Source organism: Diabrotica virgifera, chromosome 6 (assembly GCF_917563875.1).
Source record: "Diabrotica virgifera virgifera chromosome 6, PGI_DIABVI_V3a".
NCBI classification, from domain to species: Eukaryota; Metazoa; Arthropoda; class Insecta; order Coleoptera; family Chrysomelidae; genus Diabrotica; species Diabrotica virgifera.
This window is the reverse complement of record NC_065448.1, coordinates 70,177,267-70,190,967: the sequence shown is the minus strand read 5'-3', so window position 1 is coordinate 70,190,967 and position 13,701 is coordinate 70,177,267. Positions and strand designations below refer to the sequence as shown.

Genomic DNA, 13,701 nt, shown 5'->3' with positions numbered 1-13,701 from the left:
CAGAGAAGATATATTAATGCCCACTATAGGCAAGCACAGTTTACATCCAGAGACTAACGAAAATGGATATTTCCTGGTAGATTTTGGCAAAGAAAAGGGACTTATAATAAAAAGTACGTACCACCAACGAAAGAACATTTATAAGGGAACATGAAATCTCCAGACGGCCGTACAGTCAACCAGATCGACCATGTTTTAATTGAGAAAAACGAAGAACACTGCATAACAAAGGTGAGAACATATAGAGGACCTGATATGGACTCAGACAACTATTTGGTCGGAATATGGATGAAACAATTAGTACCAACTCTTCAAAACAAAAAGAGATTAAAATACGAAAGAAACAAACCAATCAGATTACAGACAGAATGTGAGCAAACGTTGTATAGACAAATTATTAACAACAAATTAGAGAGCATAGTGGATGAAAGGAATGTAGAATGCATGTGGGGAACATTAAAAGATGTAATTAAAGAAGCAGCAAATATTTCCAGCACCAATAACAACACAAAGAAAAAACAAAAAGAATGGTTTGATGAAGAATGTGAACAATTATTGGAAGAACGGGCCAAGCTACGATTAAAAATGATAACTCAAGGAACAAGAGAAGCGCAGGAAAATTACACTAAACAAAGAAATAGAACCAAAAAAATTCTACGAGAAAAAAAAGGAAACATTATGAAGCTAAACTGAAAAATATAGAGGAAAGCTACAAAAATAATCAAATAAGGAACCTGTACCAAGGGATAAAAAATGAGAAACGAGGGCACCAACCAAAAACTGTACATTATAAAGACAAACATGGAGAAATGATTATGGGTGAACCAGAGATATTAAAACGCTGGAAGCAGTACTTTGATGAGCTTCTAAATGGACCTGGAAAGACAGACGATAATAACGAGGAAACAGAGGATCTAGTAAATTAAATACAAAATCAACAGGGTGAAGAGCAGGCTCCGACTATAAGCGACATTCAGAATATCATCGATAAATTAAAAATGAACAAAAGCCCAGGAAGCGACGGCATAACGGCTGAAATGATTAAATTTGGAGGAAATCAGTTAGTAGAGAAAATCCATAAACTAATTAATAATATATGGGAACAAGAAATACTACCTGAGGAATGGACAGAAGCAATACTGTGTCCTATTCACAAAAAAGGAAATATGGCTGATTGTCAGAATTATCGAGGCATAGCGCTGCTAAACATAACGTATACAATATTGGCTATGCATATTAAAAACAGATTAACAACGAAGGTCGATAAAAGCATAGGAGAATATCAAAGTGGGTTCAAAAAAGGCAGAAGTACTGTGGATCAAGTCTTCACACTACGAGAAATACAGGCTGAAAGTTACGAATATAATAAAGACACCACGGCTCTTTTCATTGACTTTAAACAGGCTTTCGATCGAGTGAAAAGAAGCGAGTTATTCACAGCATTGCAAGACATGGACGTTTCTCCAAAGCTTATTAGAATTATAAAATTAACTCTCCAAAGAACAATGAATAAAGTCAAGATAAACAATACTATAACAGAAAGCTTTGAGGTCAAACAAGGAGTGCGGCAGGGTGATCCATTATCGTCTATAATGTTTAGCATTTTACTAGAAAAGGTTATACAAGAAGCAAAAATTAATAGAACAGGTCTGATCTACCACAAAAAACATCAGTGCTTGGCATTCGCAGACGATTTGGTAATCTTGGCTAGGAGCAAAATAGAACTTATAGAAACAGTCATGAAACTCGAGGAGAGGGCAGCAACCAAAGGATTGTATATAAATGAAGCAAAAACAAAGTATATGGAATGGACAAATAAGCAATTCCTTCGGGGGCAATACATAACAATGACAACAGCGAAGGGAACACAGTATAAATTCGAAGAAGTTGAGAGATTTGAGTACTTAGGAACTGTCTTCACAAGAGATCCTAACTGTGAAGAAGAAATTCAAAAGAGAATTATGTCGGGCAACCGCGCTATATTTGCTCTTAATGGGTTGTTAAGAAGTAAAGATATATCACGAAGAGCAAAACTTAGAACTTACAAGACCGTAATAAGGCCGATAGTAACGTATGCTTCTGAAACATGGGTCACAACAAAAAAACATCAAGAGTTGTTATTAGTTTGGGAGAGGAAAATACTGCGCAAAATCTTTGGTGGGAAAAACTTAAATGGACAATGGGTAAGAAGAACAAATAAGGAACTAACCGAGCTCTATCAAGATCCTAACATACTAGCAGTAATTAAGGCGCAAAGACTTAGATGGTTGGGCCATGTGCAGAGGATGACTCCATCTAGAATTCCCAGAATGGTGCTATCTAGTGCATTGGCAGGGAAAAGACGAAGAGGAAGACCGAGGTCACGATGGAGTAATGGAGTTAGAGAAGATATGAGAAGAATTAACGTAAGGAACTGGGAAAGAAAAGCGACTGACAAAAGGGAGTGGAAAAGAATAGTACATCAAGCCATGGGCCTACTAGGCTCGTAGTGCTTACATATTATTATAACACAAAAAAGTGAAGAACTCAAAAGGAAGGTAATAACTGAAAAAGATTGACATAAAAAATAGAATTATTTTTACATACCAAAGAGGATATTGTTCAGCTTTCAGAGAAAAAATATGAAAATGGAGTTTTTAGTATTTGATTACCAACAATATATCATAATGTACGTCTTTCTCACGTACCTACTGAATACGGTTTCTAAACGATAACAGTGTAAAGAAAACATTGGTGTCTCCACAGCCAGTTCCAAAATATCTTGATATATACGGAATTAATTGGGGTATATTAATGATAACAACTCGAATATTCCAAATGAAGCTTTATCGTGTCGATACGATATTCTCCAAGAATACATCAACAAGAAGGAGCTAGTTCACATTATGATGCAACCGGTCGTATTTATTTGAACGAAATATTTCTAAATCAATTGGGATCCGAATACAGTCAAACCCGCTTATTGGAATAGCCTTTGTGCAAGGCAAAAATATTCTTATAACCGGGATATTCTAATAACCGATCATTGGTGGCTAGTCGAAATAAGTGTTACCGAATATACGTAATAATATTATTTATATACTATGCCAATGTGTAGTTTTACATACTATGCCAATATGTAGTTTTATTACATACTATGCCAATATGTATATCATATATGTACCTACATAATCAGTGTATGTAAATTGTTTTAGGTCGTTTTACGTCAATAATACAGTAGTGTAACTAATATTTATCTATGTATGTGTTAAATACCAAATTACATTACATGTATGTGAATGAATACATTAGGTAATTAATATGAAATGTATGCAATATGTAGATATGCAAATATTTTCTTATTAAAATGCATATATAACAAAATTACTTTTTTTTTCTTAAGAAATTATTGGTAATTATAGCTTTTTCGTTGTTAATCCGTGTGGTCATCCTTAATCCTTAATCCATTGGTTGAATAGAAGTTTTATTGGCGTCAAGAAATGGCTTGTTACATTCTTGTTCTTTTCCCTTCTTTTCGAATTTAACAAAGCCATAATTCGCATCTTGCAAACAAGTAGGTATTTACTCTCTGAGTGAATTCTAAATAAACTGCTTCTAACAATTTTATAACAGGCAACAGTGCCTTTGTGTAGACAAATAAAAATTATTTTATGACCCATGCATTTGTCGGCCATGCTAAAGATCGAATTGGTATTCGTAACAAAGTAATAAATATTTATTACCCTAATAATATCTAATCCAGCACTACAGGCCGTTGACGACAAACCATAATACGAAACATAATTTAAATTTTTAGTAAATTGTAAAAAAATATTCTTTGACCTCCAAAATATGCTAATAAGCGGTATTATCTAGTTAGATCCTATTCCAATAAACAGATAAATTTATTAAGGAGTAAATGGAAATGCTTCGGGAACTTGAATTTATATTCCATAAACCGGGATATTCCTATAACAGGGATTCTAATAAGCGGGCTCGACTGTATACTAATAGAAAGTTTCATTTAACTCAATAATTTCGATGAAATTAAAAAAGGAATTCGTACCAAAATTCATGACATTCGACATATATCCCTTGAAAATTTACTGCGTGAATTTAAGCAAAGGTTGACTTATAGCTTAGAACTAAGATTTTAATTTAAGCATTTTACTTAAAATGTTTCATTTATCATACTTTCATTTAAGGGCATAGGTGCAAAATGTCGTTCCAATTTGTTTTAAATGTTTTCACTTTTTTCGAATCTTGAGATAACTCATAAGTATTTTTGAAAAATTTAAACGCAGAAATGAAATACTGCTTTATTGCCGATGTCTGAAAGCCTATGGCAACTTCTATAATGTTTATTTTAATAAGTTACAGGGGCGAACAAAAAGAGAAAATTTAGTGTGATTTTTAATTTCAAATAGTTCATTCAACAGAAACTTTTTGGTTACTCTAAGGGAATTTTCCCCTCGGTAATAATGCAATCTTTTATTCTGCGTTTAAATTTTTGAAAAATACTTATTAGTTTTCTCAAGAAACAAAAAATAAAAGACATAAGAAATAAAATATAGAATAGAGAAGGCCTTCAATAACATGGCCAAACCCTTTAAAAGCCACAACCTTAGTCTGGAGATAAAAGTAAGGCGATTGTATATATTCTCAATATTACACTACGGAGTTGAATCCTGGACACTAACTGAAGCGATGGAGAAAAAACTTGAAGCCTTCGAGATGGGGCTATACAGGCGCATCCCAAGGATATCATGGACGGACAAGATAACCATCGAGACCGTATTACGAAGAATGGGGAAAGAACAGTGATGTATACCATTGAAAGGAGAAAGTTAGAATATTACTGAAGATAATCCTTCAAGGTAAAATATTGGGAAAGCGAGGAATTGGGAGATGAATAATATCATGGTTAAAGAACCTGAGGAAATGGTTCTCCACAACAACAACTAATCTGTTTACTACAGCATCAGTTAATAAAATAATTATAGCCAGAATGATCGCCAATATTTGAAGCGAATAGGCACTAAAAGAAAAAGAAGTTTTCTTGGGATTCGAAAAAAAATTAACGCATTTGAAATACACTGGAGCGACATTTTGCGCCTATGCCTTTTTAAATCACCAACGTAATAAATAAATTTAGAAAATTTGATTAAAAATTATATTTTTGATATTTTTATTTTTCGTGCAAGTAAGTGTATATACAGGGTGTCCAGAAACTCTACTGACAAACGAAGACAGGAGATTCCTCATATAATTTTAAGACATTTTAACGCAATTCATCTAGTCCGAAAATGCTTTCGAAGGGAGCTAGAACTCTTTGAAAATGGCGTCTTGTAATTAATTTTTCTTAAATACCTCCAGAACGCTTCTATTTAGAAAAACAAAAATTGGTACGCATATTTATCTTCCAGAGATAAATCGATTTCATCCATTGTGAATTTATAGTACCGGTCATAGGCGTCCGTTTTGGGTAGGGCAACGGTTATCCTATCGCATTACTTTTTTGTTTTTAACTTTTAAGCATTTTTGATACTGGATTATTATATTATGAGATATTCTAGTACTAAAAGGTACTCCTGATTTAAGTCGGTAGGACACACCGTTTTCTAGAAAAATCGATTTGAAAATTTTCCGTTCTTTAAATTTGAAAAAAAAATTGAAAACATTTTTCAAAAAAAAACGGTGTATTTTACCAACTTATAGCAGGAGTAACTTTTAGTACTAGAATACCTCACAATTTAATCATCTAAAGTCAAAAATCCTTAAAAATTAAATACAAAAAAGTTATGCGATAAAATATAACCTTTGACCTACCCAAAACGTACGCATATGAACGGTACTAGAAATTCGCAATTAATGAAATCGATTCATCTTTGAAATATAAATAATCGTACCAGTTTTCATTTTTCTAAATGTTTTTTTTAACTTTTTTTTGGAAATTCAAAAAACGAACAATTTTCTAACCGATTTATCTAGAAAACGGTGTACCCTACCGACTTAAAGTAAGAGTACCTTTTAGTACTAACATGCCTCATAAGTTAATAATACAGTGTTAATGTTAAAGATGCTTAAAAGTTAAAGACTTAAAAGTTATACGATAAAATAACCGTTGCCCTAGCCAAAACGGACGCCTATGGACGGTACTAGAAATTCACAATAAATGGCATCGATTTGTCACAATAAATGTCATTTTTCTAAATAAAAGCGTTCTGGAGTTATTTAAGAAAAACTAATTACAAGACGCCATCTTCAAAGAGCTCTAGCTCCCTCAGGAAGCATTTTCGGACTAGAAGAATTGGGTTAAAATGTCTTAAATTTATCTGAGGAATCTCCTGTCTTCGTTCGTCGGTAGAGTTTCTAGACACCCTGTATACATACACTTATCGGAAAAGTCTAGGGGTATTTTTATAACATGATAAAATTAGTAAAAATAAATGCGTGTGATCATTTAATTTCAATTACATTTGTACAGTTGCTCATCCTCTAGCTTTTTGTGAGGAGACTAAAACGGAAAAAGTGACAACCAATATTTGATACGTTTTGAATAGGAGAGGAAAAACTATGAGTTGTATACTGCAACAAATATTCTGGTCGTTTCGATTTTGTTCCTGCTATAAAGTTCTCTTTCATTTAGTGCATTGAAAATAAGAAAATAATTCTTTTATATCATGGAACGACGTCATTTATCACTGAATGAGTTGAATAGAGCTGTGTAGACCTTCTTCAATGTGACATGCGGCAAACTAATTAGCTGAGCGCATGGGAATCTCCGAAAATGTTATAAGTCGATTGTGATAGAATTCTTGTGACATTGCTGGAAGTCTAGCCGAACGTCATCCAGGACAAGAACGTTCTACAAGTGTAGTTCAATGTCGAATTTTAGTGTTAATCACTAGAAGACAACCACCAATTACAGCACCTGAATTTATTAGTGACTTACAGAAGGCACAACAGGTAACCATATGCCCTTATACTTTAAGAAATCGTCTCCATGAAACCAATCTCCAGATCCGAATGCCATTGAGATATCTACCTCCAGAGGCAACCGCATTGCATGATTAGAGTGGTGTCAAAAATTTCAAAACTATGATGCAAATGATTGGGTTACACGTTTGTTTATAATAAATAGTACATTTAATTGTATTTAAAGGCATTCTTGTAACTTTGAACCTTACAACAACTTTTCTTGTATACTAAATCATCATTCTCTTTGCCTTATCCCTATGCGGGGTCGGCTTCCCTAATTGCATTTCTCCACACAATTATATCTTGGTTCATATCAATGTTAATCTCCTTTACCAACATGTCCTGCCTTATCGTCTCCCCCGAGATCTCCTTTGGTCTTCCTGTCCTACTCCTTTCAGGAATCCGCACTTCAGCTATCCTTCGTATTGGGTAATTAACGTCTCGACGTTGAACATGACCAAACCATCTTAACCTATGCTCTCTCGATTTGGCATCAATAATTGGTGCCACACCTAAACTACCTCTAATATACTCATTCCTAATTTTATCCTTTTTTGTCACTCCACTCATCCATCTAATCATTCTCATTATCGCTACATGCATTCGTTGTTTCTCTTTCTTTTTCACTGCCCAACATTCAGTTCAGTACATCATAGCCGGTCTTATGGCTGTTTTATAGAATTTTCCCTTCAGCTTCATTGGAATTTTTCTGTCACACAACACACGACTCACTTTTTTTCACTTCATCCATCCAGCCCTAATTCTACTGCATGCATCTTCATCTATTTCTCCATCACTCTGTAATACCGATCCTAGGTACTTAAAACTATTGCTTTTCACAATCATTTTACCATCCAAAGATACCATTTTATTTGTAGTAATTCCATCTTTAAATGAACATTCCAAATACTCTGTTTTTGTCCTACTGAGTTTTAAACCTTTTTCCTCCAGAGATTGTCTCCACTGTTCCAGTTTTTGTTCTAAGTCTCTTTCACTATTTCCTATTAACACTACATCATCAGCATACATTAGGCAACATGGAATGCTACCCTGTAGTTTCGCTGTTATCTGGTCCAAAACTAATGAGAATAAATAAGGACTAAGCACCGAGCCTTGGTGCAATCCTACTTTCACCTGAAATTTATCAGTCTCTCCCACACCTGTCCTAACACTAGTCGTTACTCCCTCATACATATCTCTCACAATCTTTACATATTCGCCAGGGACTCCTTTCTTATTGAATGCCCACCACAGAATCTCTCGAGGAACTTCTAGCATATGCTTTCTCAAGATCAATGAATACCATATGAGCGTTGGTCTCTTTATTCCTTTATTTTTCCATCAGTTGCCTTACAATGAAAATTTCATCTATTGTTGATCTGCCCTGCATAAAGCCAAATTGATTATCGGATATTTCGGTTTCTTCACGTATCCGTCTATCAATAAATTACTCTCTCCCATATTTTCATGGTGTGGCTAAAGTAGTTTTATAGCCCTGTAATTTGTACACTCTTGTATGTCTTCCTTGTTTTTGTAGACAGGTACTAATATACTAGACACATTGTTAGGATGTCAGATCACGAATACACTAAGAGATTACCATTTTCAAAACCAAAGGGCACAAGAAGTAGAGGACGACCACGAAGAAGATGGATTGATGATGTGGAAGAAGACCTTAAGATTCTAGGGGTTAGAAGATGGAGGGAAGTTGCCAGGAATCGACAGGAGTGGCGACTTCTTTGTGAGCAGGCCAAGATCCACAACGGATTGTCGGGCCACTTATGATGATGATGATGACTAATATACTGCTTCTCCATTCGTCTGGCATCTGTCCAACTTCCATAATTCTATTAAATAGACCTGCTAGCCAACTTATTCCTGTCTCTCCCAATGCTCTCCATACTTCCCCAGGAATGTCATCTGGTCCGAATGCTTTTCCTTTCTTTATTTTTTGAAGCGCTTGAGCCACTTCCTCGATTGTTATTTTGGTGACCATTGCTGTTACTGTCTCCGTTAAGTCTCCGTTAACTCCACAGGCTTTCTGTCAAATTCTTCATTTAATAAACTATCAAAATATTTTCTCCATCTTTTTTTGACATCCTTTTCGTGAATAATTATTTTATTGTAGTGGGGTGTAGAATAGCGTTATGTTATTTTATATGCCATTAGAGTGAAAACATAGTTTTTTTGCTAACAGTTGCCGCTAGGGCATCTATGCCATTTCGTTCGTTGCAATCCGGGACTGCACGTTGGGGTTTGTTTTGGTTGGATCAAGGAGAGCAGCATATGTGCCTCCTGATGAGAGACTAATAAGTTTCGAAACCGGTAGGGGTGCTTGCAGCACTCTCTGATTGGACTAGAATATGGTTCGGCTGTGTTTTCGTTTTCCAACGAAATTGAAAATGGTTATTCATTTTTAATTATTTTATTATTATCATCTCGAATACATCTAATCTGATTAAAATCACTTTCTTTCTTTGCTCTTTGTTTGGCTATTTTATATATCTTTGCTTCGCCTTCCCTGGTATCAAGTTGATCGTATAGGTTTAAATACGCTTCTGCTTTAGCTTTTGCTACTGCTACTTTCGCTTCCTTTTTGGCGACCATATAGTTTTGAAGATCTATATCCGATCTGGTTTCTTGCCACATTTTATATAATTTTTCTTTTTTTTTATTTTTCCTTGTATTTCATTTGACCACCACCAAGTCTCTTTATCCTCAGACTTCTTTGCTGACGTTTTCCCAAGTATTTCAATAGCCGTCGCTCTAATAATATTGGCCATTTTTCTCAAACTTTTGTTAGGGTTTCCTTTTATGTTTCAACATATTTTTTCTACTATTCTTTCCGTGAATAGACCTTTTTTATCATCTCTTTGCATCCACCACTTGAGTTTTTGTGGTCCTCTCCGATATTTTTTTTAGTTTCGCTTTTTACTTCGATGTCCAGAACAAGCAGCTTTCTTGTATATTAAATAAAAGAAGAAATTACATATCTTTCTAAAAATATCCCTAGACTTTCCAATGTGTGTATAATAATCTAAAAAAGTATTTTTGACAGTGTACCGTACACCTGAGGCAACAAAGCGATCGGCGAACTTTAAACGAGACTTTTTTATAATCAACTCTAGTTACAGATGATACTTCCAATCATTTCAAATTGAGAAAGATTTTCACTCCGATACACTTTTCCATAGACGATCGTTTTATGGAGCCGGATAATCATAGTGCAAACTTTCAATATGTAAATACTACAAATTGCCAATATCTGAACTTACAATTCTAGGCAAAGTTGTAGAAAACGATAAGATATTCATTCTAGGCAAAGGCATCACCCTCCAATCAATTACGAGATCTAGACATCAAACGTTAACAGATGAGCATAAAGATATGAGTTTTTAAATGGTTTCTATCACATGGGACTTGTTAGTTCGTATATACCCATCCCTTTGGTCTTTAATAAAAATGTGAATTTAGATTCTGGAAGCAAGATAGATCAAATATAGTTAAATAAATGTATAAAATATACATACAGCGTGTCTACTTCAGTTAACCACATATGAGAAAACTACACTAAGGTATGACAAAATTGATGAATTTCGCTCAAGAGTAAAGTACCTATACACGGTGTTTTATTAACAATTGTCCATATCGTAACTGGAGAAACCTTAGCACAAAATATGAAGATTTAACTCAAAACAGTTAAATAAAATATTCTTCCTTTAGTATGATAAAATTGATCCAAATAATGACATAACCCAGACATCCAAAGTGAAAGTTATCCTCCAACACCAAATTGTTCTATATGGTCCACATAATGTTCAAAAAAAAGTCACACCATTTTGAACGTCGGGTTTGGGCGGGAGAGGGGGGAGAAATCGATAGATTCTTAGTTTTTTACGTTTTTCGTCAATATTTCTAAAGCTATGCGGTTTACCCCACCATTTATACAGAAATGTTCTACAATAAATTTAAAATATAAAAAGGTCCTATGCATAATCCTTCTAAAATGAACGGTTCCAAAGTTACGGAGGTAGTATAGTGCAATTGGTCCAAAAAACGCCTAATTCAGACATCCAAATTAAAAGTTTTCCTTTAACACCAAATTGTTCTATAGGGTCCACATATTGCTCAGTAAAAAGTTACATCATTTTGAGCGTCCGCTTTGGGGGGGGGGGGACAGAATTCGGTAAATTATTAGTACGTTTTTCGTCAATAGTTCTAAAACTATGCTTTAGCGTAAACAATGTTCACTACAAAATTGTTCTACATAACATTTAAAACAAAAAAGGTCGAATACATAATTGTTATTAAATCAACGGTTCCAGAGTTACGAAGGGTGAAAATTGGAGGTTTTCTATACTTTTTATATTATTTGGACAATTGATGATGATTTTGGGTGGAGAGGTTGACGTTTCTTCAAAGGCTTATCACTAACATACCATCGGCCACTGAGATAGCAAATTTTCTGTACAAAAAGTTTCTTTCATCAGTAGTAATATTATATATTGCCCAAAAAATATAAAAAGTATCGAAAACCTCCACTTTTCACCCTCCGTAACTCTGGAACCGTTGATTTTATAACAATTATGTATTGGGCCTTTTTTGTTTTAAATGTTATGCAGAAAATTTCAGTACAGAACATAATTTGAGTACAGAAATATTGACGAAAAACGTAAAACAACTACTAATTTACTGACCTCTCCCCCATCTCCCCCCCAAACCGGACGCTCAAATTGGTGTTTCTTTTTACTGAACAATATGTGGACCATATAGAACAATTTTGTGTTGGGGGAAAACTTTAACTTTAGATGTCTGGGTTAGGCCTTTTTTTGGACCAATTATAATATACTATCTCCGTAACTTTGGAACCGTTCATTTTAGAAGGATTATGCATAGGGCCTTTTTTATTTAAAATTTTATAGAATATTTTTGTATAGAAGGTTGTTCATGCTAAACTACATAGTTTTAGAAATATTGACGAAAAACGCAAAAAACTACGAATTTGCCGATTTCTCTCCCCTCTCCCCCCCCAAACCCGACGCTGAAAATTATGTGACTTTTTTCTGAAAATTATGTGGACCATATAGAACAATTTGGTGTTGGAGGATAACTTTCACTTTGGATGTCTGGGTTTGGGTCTAGTTATACCATACTACTTACCGAGATACAGAGTGTTTTATTACAAATGTTCTAAAAGGATTTTAGCCCATTCTTAAATCACCTTTTAAAACAATAAGCGTCAAAATTACCGCACCACTTTAAAAATGGGACATTTTTAATGTCTCATATTTCCTAAACCTGTGGTTCGATTTTAGTGATTTTTTTAATAAGTTGTAGCTTTATTCTTCAAGAATATCGGTGTAATAATATTCTTGCTAAATAGATATATGTCATTGTATACCGGGTTTAACAATGATAGTGTGTTTTTTCCTCAAAGTTTGGAACACCCTGTGGATTATTCTAGCGTATATAAAATATTGAAAACTCGACTGTAAACTTAGGCTATCTAAACATTTTGCTTTTTGATTCATTCGCTTATGTTGGATAATAAAAAAGTTAGGTACTTTAACAACTAGCAACGTTCTTCATCAATACAGGGTGTTTCTAAACAAGTGCGACAAACTTTAAGAGGTAATTCTGCATGAAAAAATAATGACTGTTTACTTTATAAACATGTGTCCGCAAATGCTTCGTTTCCGAGATACGGGATGTTGAATTTATTCTTACAAACTGACGATTTATTTATTGCTCTAAAACCGGTTGAGATATGCGAATGGAACTTAGTAAGTTTTAAGAGGCAGTTATTGCGCATTTTTTGACGTACAATTAAGCATTGTATATTCACCGTTGGCGTGCATACGGTTCATATTACCCGGTCATGTTACCCGTATGCACGCCAATGGTGAATATAAAATTCTTAATTGTATGCCAAAAATGCGCAATAACTACCTCTTAAAGCCAACCAAATTTCATTTGCATATCTCAGTCGGTTTTAGAGCAATAAATAAATCGTCAGTTTGTAAGAAAAAATTCAACATCCTGTTTCTCGGAAATGAAGCATTTGCGGACATATGTGTATAAACCAAACTGTTATTATTTTTTCATGCAGAATCACCCCTTAAAGTTTGTCGCACTTATTTAGAAACACCCTGTTTTGATGAAGAACTTTGCTAGTTGTTAAAGTACCTAACTTTTTTATTATCCAACATAAGAGAATGAATCATAAAGCACAATGTTTAGATGGCCTAAGGTTACAGTTGAGTTTTAATTTCAATATTTTATATAAGCTAGAATATTTCACAGGGTGTTCCAAACTTTGAGAAAAAAAACACACTATCGTTGTTACACCCGGTATACAATGAGACTTATCTGTTTAGCAACAATATTAATACATCGATATTCACGAAGAATAAAGCTATAAGATATTAAAAAAATCAATAAAATGGAACAACAGGTTTAGGAAATATGAGACATTAAAAATGTCCCATTTTCAAGGTGATGCGATACTTTTTTGGCGGAGTGTATTTTTTGTTCAAACTTGACACACAGTTTACACATTTTAGGACACTTTAACTAGTGTTAAAAGACAGTTTCCCGCTGTTACCAGAGGCGTGCTGTAGGGATATATACTTCCTTTTCGCTCCTTTTCCTCCCCTACAATCTACGCCACTGTCGTAATAGTCATTTCAAAGTAAGTAGTAGTCAGTAAATCAAAGTTATGCCTGTCACCTGAAGAGGGAT

General features: G+C 34.3%; 1 protein-coding gene across 1 annotated transcript in view; it reads right to left on the bottom strand.

Annotated features, from left to right (window-relative positions):
• The window catches only part of LOC114326047 (cell adhesion molecule DSCAML1), a 1,142,530-nt gene that overhangs the window by 607,482 nt on the left and 521,347 nt on the right, over nucleotides 1-13,701 (bottom strand). The window lies entirely within an intron of this gene.